The sequence below is a fragment of the Mytilus edulis genome, chromosome 11, assembly GCF_963676685.1.
Source record: "Mytilus edulis chromosome 11, xbMytEdul2.2, whole genome shotgun sequence".
NCBI classification, from domain to species: domain Eukaryota; kingdom Metazoa; phylum Mollusca; class Bivalvia; order Mytilida; family Mytilidae; genus Mytilus; species Mytilus edulis.
In genome coordinates this window covers 48,687,677-48,708,589 of record NC_092354.1, presented here as the reverse complement: position 1 = coordinate 48,708,589, position 20,913 = coordinate 48,687,677, and the positions used below count along the sequence as shown (strand labels likewise).

Genomic DNA, 20,913 nt, shown 5'->3' with positions numbered 1-20,913 from the left:
AAATTCCAAAGGAACATAGAACAGACCTATGATTATCCAGGATTTCCTCTTTGGTAAGTGTCGTGAGGGTATATGTTGAGTTTCCAAGTGAATTGTCAATACCTAATTCGTTTATCAAGCAGTTGATGTAGTGACTTTTACACACAAAAACGATGTTATTTGGGGCTTTATCTGCGGGGACAACAACATATTTGTCATGGAGGTCGGATAGGTGTTTTGCAACATTTGGGTCTTTAAAGATTGACGTAGCATGGGCATTGATGGACCCATTCAGTTTCTTAATTCTGATTTTTATCAACGACCTCACTGCCTTAATCCATTCGGAAAGAGTGTCTACGTCTTCCTTCTCGCGCTTAGCCCATTGCCTGGCATAATCCTCGACTGAATCCATCAAAATTTTAAAGTTGTATTTCCAATTGATGGATTTTGGCTCACGATATTTGGGACCTTTCGATAACACATTTCGTAGAGAAGTGTTATTAACAATGTTAAGGTCACCGGTAATAACGTGGCCAGCAGGATTATATGTGAATTTGGAACTAGCACAAGTGCAATCAGGAGGTTTAGACTTGAAGTCGTCAATATCGAGATCCTGCAAAACGCGTTTGTAATTGAAAATTTTAGTTGCAATAGGTTTGGTATAGGTATAAGAAATTATTGGTACAGACTGGTCTTTGAAATAAGGAGGTATTTTCGATTGCACTAATTTATGATGAAGGATATTGCCTAGGTTGACGCCATCGAGACCTTTGTTGGCAAAGGACAGATTAAGAAAAGATCTTTTCTCTTTTTCATCTTTTCCAATAATAAGTATGAACCTTAGCAGCTATATGACCAAGAAGAATTATACTTAAAAATTGTCGGTTTCAAATTGACATTTCGCATTTTGTAGTTGATTATAAGGATTAAATGAGATATTTCAATATAACAAACTGAACAAAGGAGAATTGTTTATTGTCTATAAACTATTTATTACAGACCACAATCTTTTGTTGCATGCCTTATCAGATTCAGTTGGTTCTATAATTTAAACTTTGTTTCATTACGTAATATAAGCGGTTATATAGTATACATGTACATTTGCCTTCTGTCTGATTCGGAATAGCAACCTTAAACAATCAAGGTAAGTTGGTTTGCATGTATACGACAAGTAATGTGCTTTTGGTACTGGAAGTGTAAATAATTGATAAAAAAGTGTAGCCTTGAGCTTCATTGAAGAAAAAACTATTAGCAAAATGTGCATCTTGTGTAGAAACATTTGTATTGTCAATGTTATAGCAGGCATTATTGTTAGTAAAAACAAATAAATATGTGGGAGTTCTCAACAAAAAAAAATAAAAAAACAGTCATTGCATTATAAATTAATTACGAATATCATTATATATCAAGGGAGGCAAATGTAATTAAATCCAACATTGTAAGTCCTAAACTGTAGAGAAGTTACTCTGAAATTCCGAATTCCAAATGTGCAACATTTCATTTGTAGTAGAACATTTCTAAAGGTAAACGGCCGGACTTGTAACTCTGCAACTACGCAATTCTAAACTTTAATATAAATGTTACACAATTGATACGTGTACTTGTGACATGTTAATTTAAGATTTGACATGTGAATCACTATAATTCTTGTCTCAGATTTCTGTTATTTGAACATACTGTTATTTATTTGAATACTAGTACTTTAAAATCGACAATTTGCTGATATGTCAAATTACAGGTATTCAGCCGAATGATATAAAAAAAACATAGTGTATGATTGCCAAAGAGACAACTCTCCACAAGAGACCAAAATGACACAGAAATTTTGAAGCAACTATAGGTCACCGTACGGCCTTGAACAATGAGCAAAGTCCATACAGCATAATCAGCTATAAAAGACCCTAAAGTGACAAATGTAAACCTTTCTCTAACCTGGGACAGTGGTGTAACAGTACAACATAAGAACGAACTATAAAAATCAGTTGAAAAAGACTTGTTCCTACCTTTTTTGATAGAGTTAAGCCTCTCAATTGATATTTTAAAGTGTGTTTTTCTTTTTTGTGATGTTATACTCTTGTTTCAGAAAACGGAGAAGGTTTGGTACCATTAAAACTTATAATCTCGCTGCAATTGTTTGCACCTGTCCTAAGGTAGGAATCTGTTCAGTGGTTGCCGTCTGTTTATGTGGTTCATAACTGTTTCTCGTTTCTCGTTTTTATATATATTAGATCATTGGTCTACCCGTTTAAATGGTTTTACACTATAAATGTTTGGGGCACTGTACAGTTTGCTTCTCGGTGTGGGTCAAGGCTCCGTGTTGAAGGCCGTTCATTGACCTGTAATAGTTTACTTTTATAAATTGTAACATGGATGGAGAGTTTTCTCATTGGCACTCATACAACATCTTCCTAAATATATTGACACTTTAGATGGATCATCAGTATGTTAACATGTATATCCTTTTATCAGGACAGTAGTCAGTGCTCCGGTACTTGTTTGCAATTCCGCTTTGATAAATTTGATAGTTACAGATGTCTTAATAAGTAGAAACTTTGGCAGCTTTATGACCAAGATAACCCCCTCTTGTAATTTCTCGGTTTCAAATTGTCATTTGGTAGTTCAGTTTCGTGCTGGTTATAATAATTACATTAGATATGGCAACCCTACAAGCTAAACTAAACACTGCAGAGACAATACAATTGTTATTTGCAAGAAACTATTTCTCCAGACAACATTTCTTTCGTTACCTGCATTATCACGTTCAATCTGTTCGTTCTTTGAACTGTGTTACCTTATGTCAGATAACAACATTTTATCATACCTTCGCCTTATTTGTGACTAATAAAATAGCCTGAAGCAAGAAAGGTTAGTTGATTTGCAAGTTTACGACATGTTATGTACTTTTTGGAATTGGTGGTTTATCTCGAGCATAACTAAAGAGATATGTATAGGTAAAATGCATATCTGATTCAGAAAAATTAGAACCATTAATATTTTTACAATCCTTATTGTTAGAATTACCAGATAGATAAGTGGAACACATCTGAGCATAAACAACAATTTCAGAACACGGTCATTGAATTAATGTTCATTTACAAATATTATTACAGTTGTCTTGCCTACTGCAGAAAATTGAAGTAAACTACTTTCAGTGCGAAATACAAAAAAAAAAAAAAAAAAAAAAATGCATTATATCAAATTAAAAAAAACCAATCATATATCAAAACATTGTCATTGGCTTACAACGTTATAAACAAAGGGCATTGAATCTTCTCTTTATTTTCCCATTCAACATTGATTTTTTTGTTATATGGAGAAATTCGGCTGTTATATCCTCTTTGGTCGGGTTGTCGTCTCCTTGACATATTCCTCATTTCCATTCTCAATTTTAACAATGCCATTATGTTTGTAACCAGAAACATAACAATATCTAGATTCGGAAATAAGAACAGATAAGAAAGAAATCACGGCTACCAATACCCTCTAAAATCAATAATTAACATATGTAACACTAAAAGGGTATTAGGACGTATGGCACGCTACAACTGTTTTGGCCTTTTTATTATGTTTTGTTTTACATTTCCATAGTACCCGCGAACAAACATAACACCAAAAAATACCATTTTTCTTATTTTGGAAACTGCACGTACTATATTGCTAGGCAATTATTGTGTATGGAAATGTGCATGTTGTTATAACAAAAATCGTGTTTTTACACATCGGAGAAAGAACTAGTTACCGTCTTGTTGAAATTTTCAAGACACTCTACTAGGTGACGTTGATTTTCACTGATGAGTCTTTTGTAGACGTAAGGCGTAAACAATTTTGATCCTGAAGAAATGAAGAGTTTATCATGTTTATTTACAACCACTTGTCATATACCATTGCCGGTGGAGGTTTCCTCTCTGAGGGTATCCCCTGCCCCAAGCCAACACTTATATGTTCAAATAAAAAGTAAAATCACAAAAAATATTGAACTCCGAGGAAAAGTCAAAACGGACAGTCCCTAATCATATGGCAAAATCAAATGAAAAAACACATCAAACGAATGGACAACAACTGTGATATTCATAAGATGGTACAGGCATTTTCAAATGTAGAAAATGGTCAATTGAACCATAATTTATCACTGATGAGGTCATAACTATAAATCAACTGCTTATATTACCTTTTGTAACTTGCGTTCTCAATGGTGTATAACTTCATACAATAGTTCGCTTTTTTTACTTTTTTATTCGAGCGTCATTGGTGAGTGTTTGTCTGACGTACACATCTTTAAAAAACACTGGTATATATAATGAGTTTATTTACAGTTTTATTTTAGACATAAAAAAACCCAACTTCTACCAAAAGACTGTGTAATAGATGAAAACAGTGCAACAAAAGAAGCATTCCTTTATATTAGATTCAGTTTATCATGAATTATTTAATATAAAAAAGTTTATTTTCAGAGAGTCCTGATCAGAAAAATCTCCTTTTTCACAATTTGATAATTTTGGATATCATCATTCGCTTATTTCTTTAATGGTTTATTATCTAGTTGTTAATCATATTCGGAAGAGAACGAGAACATCCGGGAAAAACTATCTTTTTAAATAAACCAAAATCAGTTATCAATGTATGATTTAGCGTTTTTCTTGCAATATTATCATATCTTTGTCATGTGTTCTCCAAAATCAATGAGCCGACATTTTATTTAAGGAAGGGGTAGGAATAAACCAAGGCGACATTTTGAAATCTCATATGTCGAATTGCCAATGACAAAGCCTTGTTCAATGTGTATTATACAATAATTTTTATTTGAACATGCTCTTTCAAATTCCGGAATTTCATGTTTTTTAATTTTATCTCATTTGCAGGGATGAAACAACTTCTATCCTTTTTATTGTTTATTCTGTCTTTACGGATATCTTGTAAGTATAATTTTATAGTTTGTAGTTTACAATGAAATGACCATAAGCTCCTATATATACTGCTTAATTGTCATATAAAAAGAAAGTTGTTTGTGACAGATAACAAGTTTAAAAGCAATGATTTTCAAATTGATATAAAATAAAATGAAATGAGACTTCTGTTGTAAGTTCCAATGACTGTTTTAAAATTGAGACAATTACTTCCACATGTTTCATGAAAGAAGGGTTTAAAATTTCGTTTACATTTGGTTCTTTAGTAAGAGTTATAGAGTTATCGGTAGGGAAAACATTTTCCAATTTATTGTATTTTATATTTAAAGAGAAAAGGTTTTTATCCTACAGCATGTAGCACAGTTTACACAGTCCATTTCTCCTAATGTTTATAATGGCGACCCTTCTTATTTAAAGGTTTGGTAACTTATTTACAGTTAAGAAAAGCATTTTCTTATAGATAAGTTATAAGAAGTCACATAAATAAAAGATATTACCATGATACGAAAGCCTATATAACAAAACATCTCTTGTACTTAAAAGCAGTTACCAAACTGTAAAACAGATATCAATAATGTACAGGATAATATAGGTTTCATCTTTGTAAAACATTTTATCTTACCTCCTATACATTTCCAGGAATATAGTAGGTTAAAAGCGTGCGCATGCAAACCGTGTTTATTTGATATTAGGTTAGTAGGGAGACGGGGTTTATCTCATACACGGTTAGTAGTGGAGTTACGTCCCTTTATATTTCATATTAGGTAAGAAGGGGACGTGGCTTATTTCATACACGGTTAGTAATGGTGTTATGTCCCTTTATAAAAACAAAACGGTACTCAGAAAAATACTAAAAAGTTCCAACAGACGAAGAAATTGATGATTAAGATTGAAATAAATTCATAAAACACATTTAAACCTTCAAGTCGTTATTGTTGGCGTCTGTCGTCCGTCGTCGTCGTCTGTTAACTTTTAGAAAAATCCTCTACTCTGAAACTACTAGGCCAAAAAAAAACCTAACTTGGCCTGAATCATCCTTAGGATATTAAGTTTTAAAAATGTATTTGATGACCCTGTCAATCAACCAAGATGGACGCTATGGCAAAAAATAGAACATGATGGTAAATTGCGGTTTTTGATTTTCATATCTGAAACAAAAGCATTTATAGCAAATCAGAATAGGAATAAACGTTTTCATCAGGTCAAGATCTATCTGGCCTGAAATGTTCAGATGCTTCAGACAACTCGTTGCTGGGATGCTGCCCATGAATTGGTGGTTATTATCTTGAATATTATAAAAGATATAGACACACTATGAGCAGTGCAATTGTTCAGCAAAGTAAGATCTACAAATAAGTCAAGATAACCAAAATGTTCAATTGACCCCATAAAGAGGTATTGCCCTTTAAAATCAACTTTTCGCAATTTTTTCGATAATTTTTGTAATCTTTTACCATAATCTTTTCCTCTGAAACTACTGTGGCAAATAAAACTTAACTTGTCCTTAATCATCATCAGGTTATCTTGTTTAAAATGTATCCGATGACCCCCGCCAATTTACCAAGATGGCCGCCATGGTTTAAAATAGAACATAGTGATAAAATGCAGTTTAGGGCTTTTATCTCTGAAACTAAAGCATTTAGATCAAATTAGTAAATGAGTAAAAATGTTCTTTAGATCAAGATTTATTTGTCCTGAAATCAGACAACCTGTTGTTTAGACGCTGCCACTGAATCTGTAATTTTAAAGAGATTTTGCAGTTTTTGGTTATTATCTTGAATGTTATCATAAATAGAGATAAACTGTAAGTAGCAATAATGTTCAACAAAGTAAGATTTACAAATAAGTCAACATGACTCAAATGGTTAATTGACCCCTTAAGAAATTATTGCCCTTTATAGTCAAAAGTAAAATCACAAAAATACTGAACTCCGAGTAAAATTCAAAATGGAAAGTCCCTAATCAAATGGCAAAATCAAATGATAAAACACATCAAACGAATGGACATCAACTGTCATATTCCTGACTTGTTGCGCTAAACCTCTCACTTGTATGACAGTCGCATCAAATTCCGTTATCAATACAACGATGCGTGAACAAAACAGATCTAATAGGTAAAATAGTCAAAATATAGTTACAGCAGTCATCACTGTGTTACAATCTCAAAACAACCAAACATTTATAAAAAAGCACAAAAAGCATCTATCAAATAAAAAAACACATTCATTATTTCGCGTGTTTGGCGTCAGAAAATGTAAACATCACATAGGAAGAAATGTTGTTGTTCAATGTATATTAAAAAAAAAGAATAATTTTACATGGGGAATGTTGTTTTACAGGGTTAAAAATACCTAAGTTATGTTAAAATTTATTTCAGAATTTTTAACAATGTTTGTAAATTTTTGCAATCTTTTACAAAAATCTTCTAATTAAAAAAAAAACTGAGACAAATTAAACCAAACTTGACCACATTCATCATTAAGGTATATAGGTTAAAAACTGTTAAGGATGAGTTTCAGTCTCGTTGACATCTCGATCTGGAATTATTTCCAAAACATGTGATACAAGTGGAAAATATCAATGAATTTTTAAAATATTATAATTAAACGTAATTCTGTGAAAAAAGTTGTGTATCTACAATGAATAGTTTTTGAGTAATCCAGTTTTAAAATTTTACGACCATTCAAGTCAGTCCTTTTAGTCAAAATTTTGAGAAAATGGGTGAGGGGTACAAAAAATGATTTTACAAGAATCATGTACATCCCATATCATTTCTTAGATATGTATTTTTAAATCATTTATAACAAAAAAGTTGAAATAATATGCATTTTGTTCTTTAAAATTGCGAAAAATCACAAATTTACAAAAATGGCAGCATGGTAAATTTGACACAAAAATACATCAAAATATGATAAAACTTTCTTATATTAACACCTAGTTTTTTTTAAGTTAAATTTATTCAGATTGTTCCACCTCATCTTTATTGAAAGTATGAAAACAAGTTTACTTGTGGAACTGTGAATTTTTTCACGATAAAAGCCCAAAAATAGGTAAAAATTGATGAAAAATCTGAAAATCATCAAAATTGGGTATTTTCAAAGGGCCGAATCAAAAAAAGAATGCACCACCATATGATTTTTTCTCCACTAATTATTTTTTTACAGTCATATAAACCCAAACATCAGATTAAGAAAACAAGTGTAATTCTAGGAATCTTCGGCCCGTCAGAGGTGAACATCCTTAAAGTCAATACATACACGAGAGAATCGTACAAGTTGAGATATATAAACACCATAAGATGGTGACAAGGGAACGTCATCATCTAAAAATTTATAATTAACGATAGGAAATGAAAAATCATCTCTTTTATTATAAATTTTTGTATTAAGCTTCGCGTTAATGATATAGATATCAAGATCGAGGAAAGGGCAGTGGTCATTGTTAGTATTATCTTTATTTAAAGTAAGTTTCGTTAGTAAACATACTAAAGTCGTCATTTTGAGAGCCAATATATCATCCAAATATCTAAAGGTATTGTTAAATTTTTGTATCAAATATTGTTTCGATGGGTCTCTGCTGATTTTAGTCATAAATTGTAACTCATAACAATACAAAAACAGGTCCGCAATAAATGGTGCACAGTAAGTCCCCTTTGGAATTCTAATAACTTATATACGATATACAGAATCCCTAAAGCGAACAAAAATGTTATCAAGTAAAAATGCAAGCGCAGATATAGTATCAAAGGATGTCCAATTGACATAACTCTTTTGTTTATTGCTACTAAAAAAATAACCTAAAGAGTTTGATCATATGTATTCGCATTCTGACTTTTTAAATGCCCACCTAATTAGGTGTGTGAATTTTTTCTTATGGCTTGCAGACGAAATAAATCCATATTTGTAAAGTGTTTTGTGTAGCTTCGGAAGCCAGTACATAGTTGGGACTTTCATTATATTTGGTTCTGCTTGTAAAGAAGTAGTTACAAGTTTATGTTTGTTACAGATGTCGTTTTCTGAAAATAAATTCAGTTGGAATGTTGGTGAATTCGTGATTTTCTTTTGCAGAACCTCAATGTAAAATTTACGTCAAACAATAATGATATTATTAGCAGCTTTATAAGCCGGGACAAAAACAAATTCCTTGTCTAGTTCTTTTAGTTTATGTTTGATACGCGAAATAGAGTTTTTATGATTTTTGTTAAGAGTAAAATGTTTACTTGGGTTACAAACTTAAACCGAGTGAAACACACCAACTATAAGAGAATAACAACAGACATGTATAAGATTACTTCACTATCTATCACAAAAGTTAAGAGGATTTCGATTTCTTCTGTATTAATGATGGAAACATAGCACGAGTAAATTATTCCGTCGATTCACAATACATTCATCCTTTCGGGGCTCATCCGATTACTCAGTTTTTGTTTGTTTCCTTTATTTGTCTATTTCGATTCGTCTTATGAAAATTGAACATTGCCATAATGTTTTTTTTCAATTTCTGATTATTTACAAGTATCGTCTGAACTACCATGTAATGAATCAAATAACTGCGTGTATTTTGGCCGAAAACGTTATTTGTTTCTTGTATAAAAAATATTAACTGCCATGAAGCTTTTAACAGTCAAGCTAAATATCTTTTTTTTTCTAGTATAAAAATTAAAATTGATAATTTGCTTGCAAAATCTTAAGCATCCCGTTTGACGTCAAATATTAAGTAACAAATAAAGGCAACAGTAGAATAAAAAAGTGGAAAAGACATCAATCGATTGAGAGAAAGCAAATCCGGGTTACACACCATATCCGATGGAAACACATCAACTTTAAGAGGAAAACAACGAAACATCTGAAACACTGGAGTGCAATTAAAAAAAAACGACAATGCAATATACATAGAAACAAACTACTAGATAACAATTGCCATTTTCCTGACTTGATACAGGACATTTAAAGAAAAAATGGTGGGATGAATCTGTTTTTTTTAGCTAGCCAAACCTCGCGCTTTTAGGACAATGTTGAATAAACCGCTAAAATGACAACATTACATGACAGAAATACAGTACAAATAAATACAAGAACATTCAGGACGGAGAAATACACGAATAATAATATAATAGTTCATTTCGACATGTTGACCACAGAATAACCACGAATACGTAAAACGATTTAGGACAGTACACAAAAACAGCATAATAGAATAACGAACTGTCCGTCACACGAATATATCAATGTCACAAAAAGTGACGTCACAGGTAAATTTCTAAAAAATGGATAACAATAAAGATTAGGTTTGTAATTTTATTATTTGATGTATTGTATAACAATTAAAAGAATATTAATATAGAATTGTGTTAGTTATAAGATCAATAAATGAACTTGGTGATTAATTATCTTAACTTTTACATACGAATAGTAAATAAGAATAATATAATTACAACTACAAACGATAAGACATATAACAAGTTCCGACCAGAATTACAAATAGAATATCATAACTAAATACATGAATGTTGGATAAACAAATACCGTGACACGTCTTTTAGCAATGCAAATTCAAATTTGGCAAAACAGCCATATTCGGGAATAGGTCATGCTCGGTACTTAAAAGACTAGACGACAATAAATGATAAACCACAATATACGACGTGGTAAAATTATCCTTAATTAATTTAGACACATCGTATTGATCAACCAATTCGTGATGGTGTCCATCAAATGTACGGAGTGTCATTTTTAATCTTTCCTCCTCATGACTGTGTTGGAGCTGTTTCTGCGTAAGGAGCACACTCCTGTATAGGAGGTTCTTATAGTGTGAACATGCACGAGCATAACGTATCAACTGATATATGTAAAAAAAACATACGATCGGGCAGATGGTATGTTACTGCTGAGAAATGGTAAATTGATAATTAGTCCAGTCAATCTAGCATAAATTTGACCCCAACCTTGAAGTAATTGCAACAGAAGATTTTAAAGTTTTAATCTTTAGCATTATACCCCAAATATACACAGAAAAAAGTCCCATAAGATCTAACTTGAGGAAAACTAAAAAAAAATATGATTATAAAATTTTGCATTGATATGGGAGATAACTCAGCAAAAAATGGCAGAAATATCAATAAAATTTGATACAAAATTATAACTTTACCGCTTCTATTCAACAGAATGTATTGATTCTTGATATTTTAGCCGTCTTGAGTGTAACAAACAACTCTAAAGGTTTTTTCATATTTTTTATCAAGTTCCAACCTAGATTTCATAATTCATTAGTTGACCATTTGTTAGATTTTTCAGCATGTCAAGGTAAAGAATCTCAAATTAAATAAAACTAATTAAGCATATATTTTTGTTTTTGTGGTTTCAAGTTTCTTTAAACAAGGTAGATGCCGAACAAATATAATTTACAGATATAAACAATACCAAATATTCACATTATTTTTAAAAAATGGTCACAAAGCCATAAATTTGCAATTTCTTTAATGAAAAATGTGCTAAAAAAACATACCTCTTCGGTTTTGTACATTTCATGTGCAGAAGATTACATAATATAGTCAAATATGAACTTATAACCCCATCAAAGTAATGTATCATATTTACGTGAATTTTAAGAAAATCAACCAAAAACTGATAAAATAGGCTCATTTTTGCAGACTTATCTCCCTCTCCAATGTTAATTTCCATAAGAAATTAAAAATGCTGATTTTAAGTTTTCCTCAAGATAGATTTTATGGGACTTTTTTCTGTGTATATTTGAGGCGTAATGCTATAGATTAGAACTAAAACATTTTCTGTTGCGATTAGTTTGAGGTTTCAAACTTATTATGACTAGGCTAACATGGGAAGTTGAAATCGTCCCATTTGTCATAGATTTTAGAGTAAAGTTGTCCATCTGTGTCAATACTGAGGAAGAGATCAAGGTATGAAGCAGCCCTTTTAGTATCAGTGCTATCATTAATTTGAAGTTCACTGGGATATATGAGATGTAAGTATTGGCTGAAATATGGGTAATTCAGTGATAGGACATCATCAATATATCTGAAAGTAAAAATATAGAATTTCGCAAAATGCTTTTTCTTTTTGTCGTTTGGAAGGTTCTGAAAGAATTCTGCTTCATACGAGTTCAAAAACAAATCGGCCAGTAGGGGTGCACAATTATTACCCATTGGAATACCGACTGTCTGTTAAAATATCAATCCTCCAAACTCAACAAATATATTGTCGATCAAAAAGTTCAGCATTTTGATAATATCATCTTCAGTATATTTCCATTTTTATATAAAAAGCTGTATATCATGAAATGGGAAAGTCGATCTTTCAATTGAGCATGAGGAATAGTAGTGTAAAACTTAGACAAATAAAAAAACTTAATGTTGCCGCAAAATTGCAGAGATTGTGATCTAAGATTTAGCATAAGATCTTTAGAATGTTTGATAATCCACATCTAGTTAACACCACTGGTAGAACATATCTCATCACAATATTTTTGAAAGCCATCTTTTACTGTAGAATGAATAGTAGTTAGTACTTGAGAAAGATGTTTAGTCGAACATTTTGATGATCCAGCAATATATCTGTCTTTATACGGAGTTTTGTGAAGTTTTGGTATCCAGAATAATGACGGTAAATTTTCTTCGTTTACTTTGTTCTTGATATCAAAAGAAAGAAGGACAGATTTGTGATTTTGTAAAGTTTCATCCTTTGTAAATGATTTAAAAAAAATATGTAGGATTACCAGTTGCGCTGTTTATTCCAAGCTCTGTTATGAGACATTGCAAATAAGAGCTTTTACATATGAAGACAATATTATTGGAGGCTTTATCGGCTGGAACAACAACACACTGGTCATGCAAAAGGATAAATTATCCACAACCTTCGGATTCTTGAAAGGGTTAGTTTGTAACCCGAATTTGTTTTCTCTAAATCGATTTATGACTTTCGAACAGTGTTATACTACTGTTGCCTTTATTTAGACGCCCTTGTGCTCACTGTACATCGTAGTTTCTGGATGCGCTACTGAATGCATGATCGAAAAGCTTTGATTCATTCAGACAAAATGTCAAGTTCTGGTTCGTTTGCGATTAACCGATTTTTTTAGCATTGTCCTCAACTACATCCATCAGTAACTCAAAGTTATTTTTCTAGTTGATAGGCTGGGAATTCTATATTTTGGCCCCTTGGCTAACAACTCTCTTAGTTGTAGTTTAGAACCGACCGTGCAAGGGCTGTATAGCCAGTCAAGGTCGTTAAAAACTTCCATTTGTCTTAGTTGTTTATTGGTAACGACGTTTATTTTTGACATCTTTGATGTTAAAGGCCTTTAAAACCCTCTTGTGGTTGAAAATCTTGTATGTAAGAGAATTGGTGTCAGTATAAGAAATTACAGGTGTAGCTTTGTTTTTGTAGTAATTAGGTATATTTTTTTTACAGATTTCTGGTGGAAAGTTTTGCTAATATTGATAGCATCTAAACCTTTATTGGCGATTTCTACTTGAACAAACGTTTTTATTCATTTTTTGATGTAGTTGGTATGGGTTTGCATAGTCTATGGTTAAAAATGTCCAAGATTATTGCAACTAATCTATACTACAAAACAGAATTAAAATCAATAACAGAAGTATTTTGGGCCTCTTTAAATAGTAAATAAAGTTTAGATAATGGAATGGAGTATAATTTAGTTCTGATATGGTGAATTCCTAGAGGTTTTTGAACTGACGTTAACAAACTCTCAATTGTCATGGTGTACACACCAGGTTGTGTTTCTTTGACCATGACTTCTATTTCATTGAGCAGAAGTATTAAATAACTGTAATGTATTGACAGCACTACATCTGGGACTAGACAAAATACCTACACCATCACTTTTGTCATTGCATCCATAGGGAATGGCTGTTCCTAACTCTCTCATCCAAAAGCTTTCTCTTTGTAAACGATCTGGTGTACTCAATTTGGGGTCATGCTTTCTCTATAATCCATAGCATAGGTTTTACAATTTTTACGGTTTACGGAAACAGAGCAATATTGAAATATTGAAAGTTGTCATTGAAATCTAAAATAACTGAAAGTTGAAAAATACAGGGTTAAATATAAACAAACTTGTTTGAATTTTTTATAACACAGCAAGGAATCAGAAGACTGCACATGTGTCATTTTTTATGGTTCTAATTTACTAATAACAAAATCAATTAAAGCGCATTATGGGTCCAACAGTCTGAAAATTTTCCTTCAATACAGTCAAGGTAATCTATTTTTTGGGGAAGATAATACTAAGCATTTCGAACAATTCAAAGATTTTTTAACAGTTAATCAATAAATATGAAGTGCTTACTACTGGCTTTGTGTAATCCCAACCAACAGAGTCATCGACAAAGTGGCGGTACAAAAACAATCAAAGTTATAAGTCTTATATTTTGTACGCAGGAAGCGTATTCTGTCTGCAACCCATCAGTGACGCTCGAATAAAAAATGTTAAGAGGCCAAAATAAAGTAAGAAGTTAAAGCGAATTTAAGGACCAACATTCCAAAAGGGTTTTTTTTTTTTTTTACAAAAAACAGGTTGAACAATCTGTTCCTGGGATAGACATCCTTTATATTTTGACATGTTTAAGTTTTGGTAACAGCTAAATTGTATATACGACCATATCAGTGATCATGCATGTCAACAAAGATGTGCTGACTTCTTAGCTGGTGATACCTTTGAGAAGGAAACGTCCACCAGCAGTGGCACCGAACACGTGGTTGTAACAACAACTCAGTAAAGATACCAGACATATAAGTCTGTACGCCATTTCGAATAAAGTTCTGTTTAACATGTATTACAGTACATTGTACATCAGAACATACATACATGTATACATATGTCATTTCTGTTGAGTAAGCAAAATCGATTGCTAAGTTTCTGTTCACAATTTTGAAATAAAACTTATAGATATAATATTTTTAAAATCGGATGGGGAAGAAATTGCTTTTCTATCAAATTTTAAAAGCCTCTATTTTTCGTCTTTTTTACTGCGATCCTACATTTGTCCTATGAGAATTTGGTCAAAAACAAATATCGTAATGCAGAAACAATCTATTAATTGTTAGAAGATTTCAATGCTTATTTATAAGCATACTCAACAACTAAAAAAGACATGATTTAGGCCAAATGCATTAAATTGACCTTTTCAGCTGCATCTATTTACCCTTTTTATACTTTATTTATAGAACGTAATTGAAACAATATCAACACTAAGTTATTTGTTTTGTTTACATAGACGGCGGTAGAACATGCCTATCATGCAGTGGTGTAGGCAGTGTAACAAATTGTGCTGATGTTGAAACATGTCGAGATGATGAGGTTTGTACAGACGATATCAGGTCTAACTTCTTTTAAAATCTGCCAAGAAAATTGTTCTAGTACTGTCTATAGAAAAGATACCTTTGCATCTTTTAAACATTTTCTGAAAAAAGCGATACCTTCATAAAATCATTTGGACCAGTTTGAGGTGTAATACCACCATTGATTTCCCCTATTAGCCTTTGTTAAATTTGCACTTTTAAAACAATTGCAGAGTTTCTCTTTGCTTCAAGTAAAGAAATATTGGGCATGAGTAAACTTTTATCCTGTCCAGTACTATAGACATATTTCACATAACATTTCATTACAAAATAGAAAAAAAATGTTAGGCAATCAAATGCTTATTTTTTTTTACCTGTGCACAAGCTTAAGTAACCATGTAAACTCAAGTTTCCAAAATGTTCAATAATAATACCAAATAAAAAAAATAATGGTTCTATGAAGTACCCAAGATATATGTGGTTAACCCAGAAGTTTTTTCTTTCAATGAAATGTAGGATTAATTACTTCCAACTATCAAATTCAAGGGAAAATTTTTCTTCGACCTTTTTTCATATGCAACCGGATGTGCCGTACTATGATTTGGTGGTATTACACCTTTTTAACCTAGAACAGTTGACTGTTCTATCCAAGAACTGATTCTAGCAGTTCTATGCTAGCAGTTCTATGCTAGAACAGAAAATGAAAGTTTTATCTCTTGAAAACGGATGTTTCTCAATATTTATTTATTTGTTTTTATTTATCTTACTTGTTATTTTTTATCCCACTTTATTATTTATATAATTTTATATTGTTAATCTATTCTACCTATTTGATTTATCTATTATCTATTTCATTATTTAATTTATTCTTTTTAATCATTTGATATGATTTTTTTTAAGTTGTTCATTAAAATTGAAATAGTTATCTGGTTTCGTACATTTGATTCTTTTTATATGTTTTGACTTACGTTCATCATGAGATTGTATGATTTTATGTAAACTCAGATATGAACACACTCCCCAAGAATTAAATTAGTCACTGTCAAATCCAAATATTTTACCTGAGTATAATAAATATGACGGCAATGATATCAAACTGTTTATATTCTTAAATAGAGTTATCTTGCTTCTTAAGCATGATACCAAGTTTAAATGAAAAGTTCTTTTATGCATAAGTATCGATTTTTCCGTAATTGAGACATCGTGGTACTTCATTTCAACTAACGGCATATTTTACTATATTACAGGTCTGCTATACCCACAAATACACAACATCGTCTTTAGAAGAACTTTATGATTTTGGATGTTCTCATCATAAGGTAGTAACAATTGTGACATTGTTAGGGTTGTGAATCAAACAAAGATTTGGGACATCTTCACAGAAATTAGGAAAAAAAATAAATCTATATATATGAAATGTGCAAATAAATCGTCAGTGGAAAAAAATATTTCAAAGTTATCTATGTGTTTATAGGTGTAAATTTTACATTTAATCTTCTATTTTGTTAACCTGTTATGATTTAATCTTACTTAAATGGTATTGATCATCGTCGAAGACCAATATGGATATTGTAGCATAGAGGGATCGTTTTTTTAGTAACAATCATATCAAATCTACTTATAAGTGATTTCATGAATACATTGTAATTGCTCGTTTTTGAATTTCGGTTATTATTAAGGAGAAATGTAATTGCATCACTAAATACTTTTTTTCAACATCTTATATTTACATCTGATATATAACATAATGTTTACCTTATTATCTTAATTAAGCTTTGTCTAACTGGAAATTCTGGTGAAATATTTGGAAAACGTCGAATAGGACGTTACATGATTTGCTCGTTTTTGAATTTCGGTTATTATTAAGGAGAAATGTATTTGTATCACTAAATACTTTTTTTCAACATCTTATATTTACATCTGATATATAACATAATGTTTACCTTATTATCTTTTTTAAGCTTTGTCTAACTGGAAATTCTGATGAAATATTTGAAAAACGTCGAATAGGACGTCACATGATTTGCTTGTTTTTGAATTTCGGTTATTATTAAGGAGAAATGTATTTGGATCACTAAATACTTTTTTTCAACATCTTATATTTACATCTGATATATAACATAATGTTTACCTTACTATCTTTTTTAAGCTTTGTCTAACTGGAAATTCTGGTGAAATATTTGGAAAACGTCGAATTGGACGTCACATGATTTGTCAGACGTGCTGCAACAATACAAATATTTGTAACATGCAGAGCTCATGTGTACCTAAACAATCACCGTGTGGTAGTACAGGTATGTTTTCATCCAAACTAAATATTAATCAATTTTGTGGATTTTTTTTATCAGACAGGGATATTGGATTTTTCTCACAGCAACAAGTAATGGAGGCTCACACAGATTTTCATTATTTCAGTCTCATGAAATCTGCTGTTTGTATAAAATCTAGTAATTCTTCAGTGTACTGCAACTGGTTCAATTATCAAATATTCTAGAAGAACAGCTGTTTCGATAAACTTCTATCTCATTCTAGAAATTGTGGGGTACGGATGGTATACAGTGACTATAATGTCTCAAAAAGCCAAAAAGACTAAAAATCATGGTCAAATATTTTCTATTACCAGAACAACACATACTTGGTGTTACTTAAGGAAGTTCGCTACTCAGTTTCAAAATAAATAGCTTTTCGTAAAACTAGTATATATTGATAGGAGATCAAATAAGAAATCAAAAAAGCAGAAAAAATATAGATGTCAATGTGCTTGTTTTCGAGTTATTAGCCATTGAAATTTTGGCGGGAAAAAGTTCTCTCTTGATTTTCATAGCTTTTAATATTGACAAGTTAAAGTTCTCAAGAACAATTAAAAAAAATTCAGATTTTATAAGACTTTTACAAATGGCTTATTATTATATATGCAAAAGATTTATAAAAAGAAAAATGGGGGTCAATGGGCACAATTTTGTAAGGCATTCACATGGATAAAACCAGAGGATTCCGAAAATCTGATAAAAATTCCAAAACATGACAAGCGAACATCCTTAATATTGATCAAACTTTCATTATTTCGAAAAAGGTCGGAGTTTTGTTTTACCAAATAACGTGTAGCCATAGCAGCAAAGTTAACCCTACATCAACAAGGCTACAACCAAATGTAAACATATTTACTCAATATGATAGTATAACTGTATAAAAATAGAATAATTATGATTAATTTAGGCTAGTCATTTTAGAGTCTTGTCAATTGACCCAATTGTTGGCAGGAAAGTATTAAAAAGCAACCGAAAAATTATCTTAGCAACCAAAATGACCAAATTAAAAATGTATTTTTTTTTTCATATAGAATATTGTCCAGTGAAAAATTTCAAAACTAAGAGGTCAAATATTAATATAGTCAATATAAAAAAGTAAATTAAACAATATCCACACGTCATTAGCAACACCTGTGGCCTCCAAGTAAAAAAACAGATTCCTTTTATGTCAATAATTAAAAAAAATAAAAATCATAAAATGATATTATCACTCTATCAACATGTGATAATTTTGTTTTTCTTAATAAAACTAGAGGTAGATTTTTGTTAAAAGATTTGATCAAAATATTTATAATACTTATATTTGATGTGATGGATAATAAAAAAAATAGTTAAAGGGGCATAAGCTATAAGGTATACAAACAAAAATATTTTTTTTCGTTCAGGGGTATACCGCCATCTTGAATTGTAAATAATCGGTCTATTTCTTTGCCCAAGTCTGCAAATTTGGAGACATATTTGCAATTTATATTAAAAAGAAAGACAAATATAAACATATTTGGTTGTGTCACTTATATGTTTATTTACATTTATGCATATGGTAAAGTTAATGATATAAACAGCGTTATTGAAATAAGTAAATTTCTGACGCAGCTTTGCGCTTCAGATCCTCTGATGTCATAGGTGTTTTCAGATTGTGTTTTATTTTGCTATACTTGTGTTTTCATTGGCAAATCAGAATAAAATCAGTATACCATTCTTTTCTAAAATTGTGATAGTGTGTACATGTGTTTGTGATTTTTTTTAAAATTTTTTTTTTTTGTATATAGTGTTTCACAATTTGTATTGAATTTATTTTGTGTGTAATTCTTTGTAATTTTCGTTTTTTTAAGCTTTTATTGAAATCTTAGTTAGTGAATAACAACTCAACTCAAAATATGAGTTACTCAAGTAATTTTGACGGAACAGTGCCACTCGGATGGTCTCTGCTGAAAGCCGATATTGAGTCTACAGCTTTTGAGAAAGGGTGGAAAAATGAACAAAAATTACAAACATTGGTATCGAGAATTACTGGAAAAGCACTGAAATTCTATAAGAACCGGTCATATACGATACAGACAGACTACGAAGCACTGTGCAAACTATTTAACGACCGATTTGACTCAGTTGGCCATCCATTACTTATTTTGGAAAATCTAGAGAATATCTTCCCTTATCCAAATGAGTTATTGGACGAATTTACAGACAGGATTGAAGAGTTGGTAGAAGGGGCCTTCCAAAATGAATCAGAGAATGTAAAAGAACATCTTATTATAAAATACCTCACAAATGCTTGTTGTGAGGAAAAAGGAAAAGAACTAGTGAAAGCTGTCGCCGAAGGTTCAGTGTACGAGGCAAAACCTTATCTTTGTACATTAAGTAAAGTAACAGCTAAGAGATATGTAAAGCTGAGAAGTTTACGGGAACCTATTATGACGAATAGAAGAGATGATATTAATTTCAAGATTGAAAAGACCGGGGACCATGATCTTAATGGAAGAAGACAAGAAACAGATGAAATTGTTGATTCAAAAGAGACAACCAGAACAGTTAACAATGATGAACTAGAATGTTATACCCCATCTAAACATTTGAGTGAAATGGAATGGAATGAAGCTATGGAACAGAAAGGAGCTGATACCAATTTGATAGAAAAGACAGAAGACCTCAGTCCGGTTATGATAGAACAAAGAACAGAGTAAACGGCTCATAAAGAAGAAACAATCAGGAAAGTATCAAACTCTATTATAGAATACATTAAAACACCATGCCATTCCAAAGATGTGAAGGAAAATGCTTTTTACACAATGGAAAGTCACAGTTCAAAGTATGAAACCGATTGGTTAGGTGAAGATGATGATACTTGTAATCCCGACGGAGGAAAGTCCCAGTCTTAAGTACGAAACAGATTGGTTAGGTAAATATGATGATACAATACAGACAAAGGAAAGTCCCAGTCCCAACTACAAACCAGCAATATGTGAAGTCGATGAAAAAGGGCAGAAAATACCAACCAGTTTTTACAGTTTCAATGAAGAAAAAAATGACTGTGATAAGAAAATAAATCCAAGTGAAGTCAATGCAGGTAAAACAAAAGAATCATCAAGATTAATAACTCGACACAAACTCCATCTACTCCTTCAATCAATGGTAAAAGAAAATAATAACCTAGATAAGAAGAGGTCAACAAGCAGACAGGAACATATTTTAGAAGAAAACATAAATGCCAATGACGATTCAAAGTGTATACTAACATACAACCAGGTCAGGCAAACTCAAACCAATCACGAAAAAGGAGAAAATAAAGACTTAAAACAGTTACTCAACATAAATTCATATCAAAACCAGTTAAGTCAATCAGAACTAGAATTGATTAGTAACATCATTGACCGCCTTACTCAAAATTATGTATAATGCAAAGATAAC

At 31.3% G+C, this 20,913-nt stretch overlaps 1 long non-coding RNA gene across 1 annotated transcript; it reads left to right on the top strand.

Moving 5' to 3' along the window:
- The first annotated feature begins 1,053 nt into the window (after positions 1–1,053).
- LOC139494910 (uncharacterized) lies at positions 1,054–15,223 on the top strand. Its single transcript, XR_011657205.1, has 3 exons — positions 1,054–1,123; positions 4,839–4,892; positions 15,136–15,223. It is a non-coding gene; the product is annotated as an uncharacterized lncRNA (long non-coding RNA).
- Positions 15,224–20,913: the final 5,690 nt, after the last annotated feature.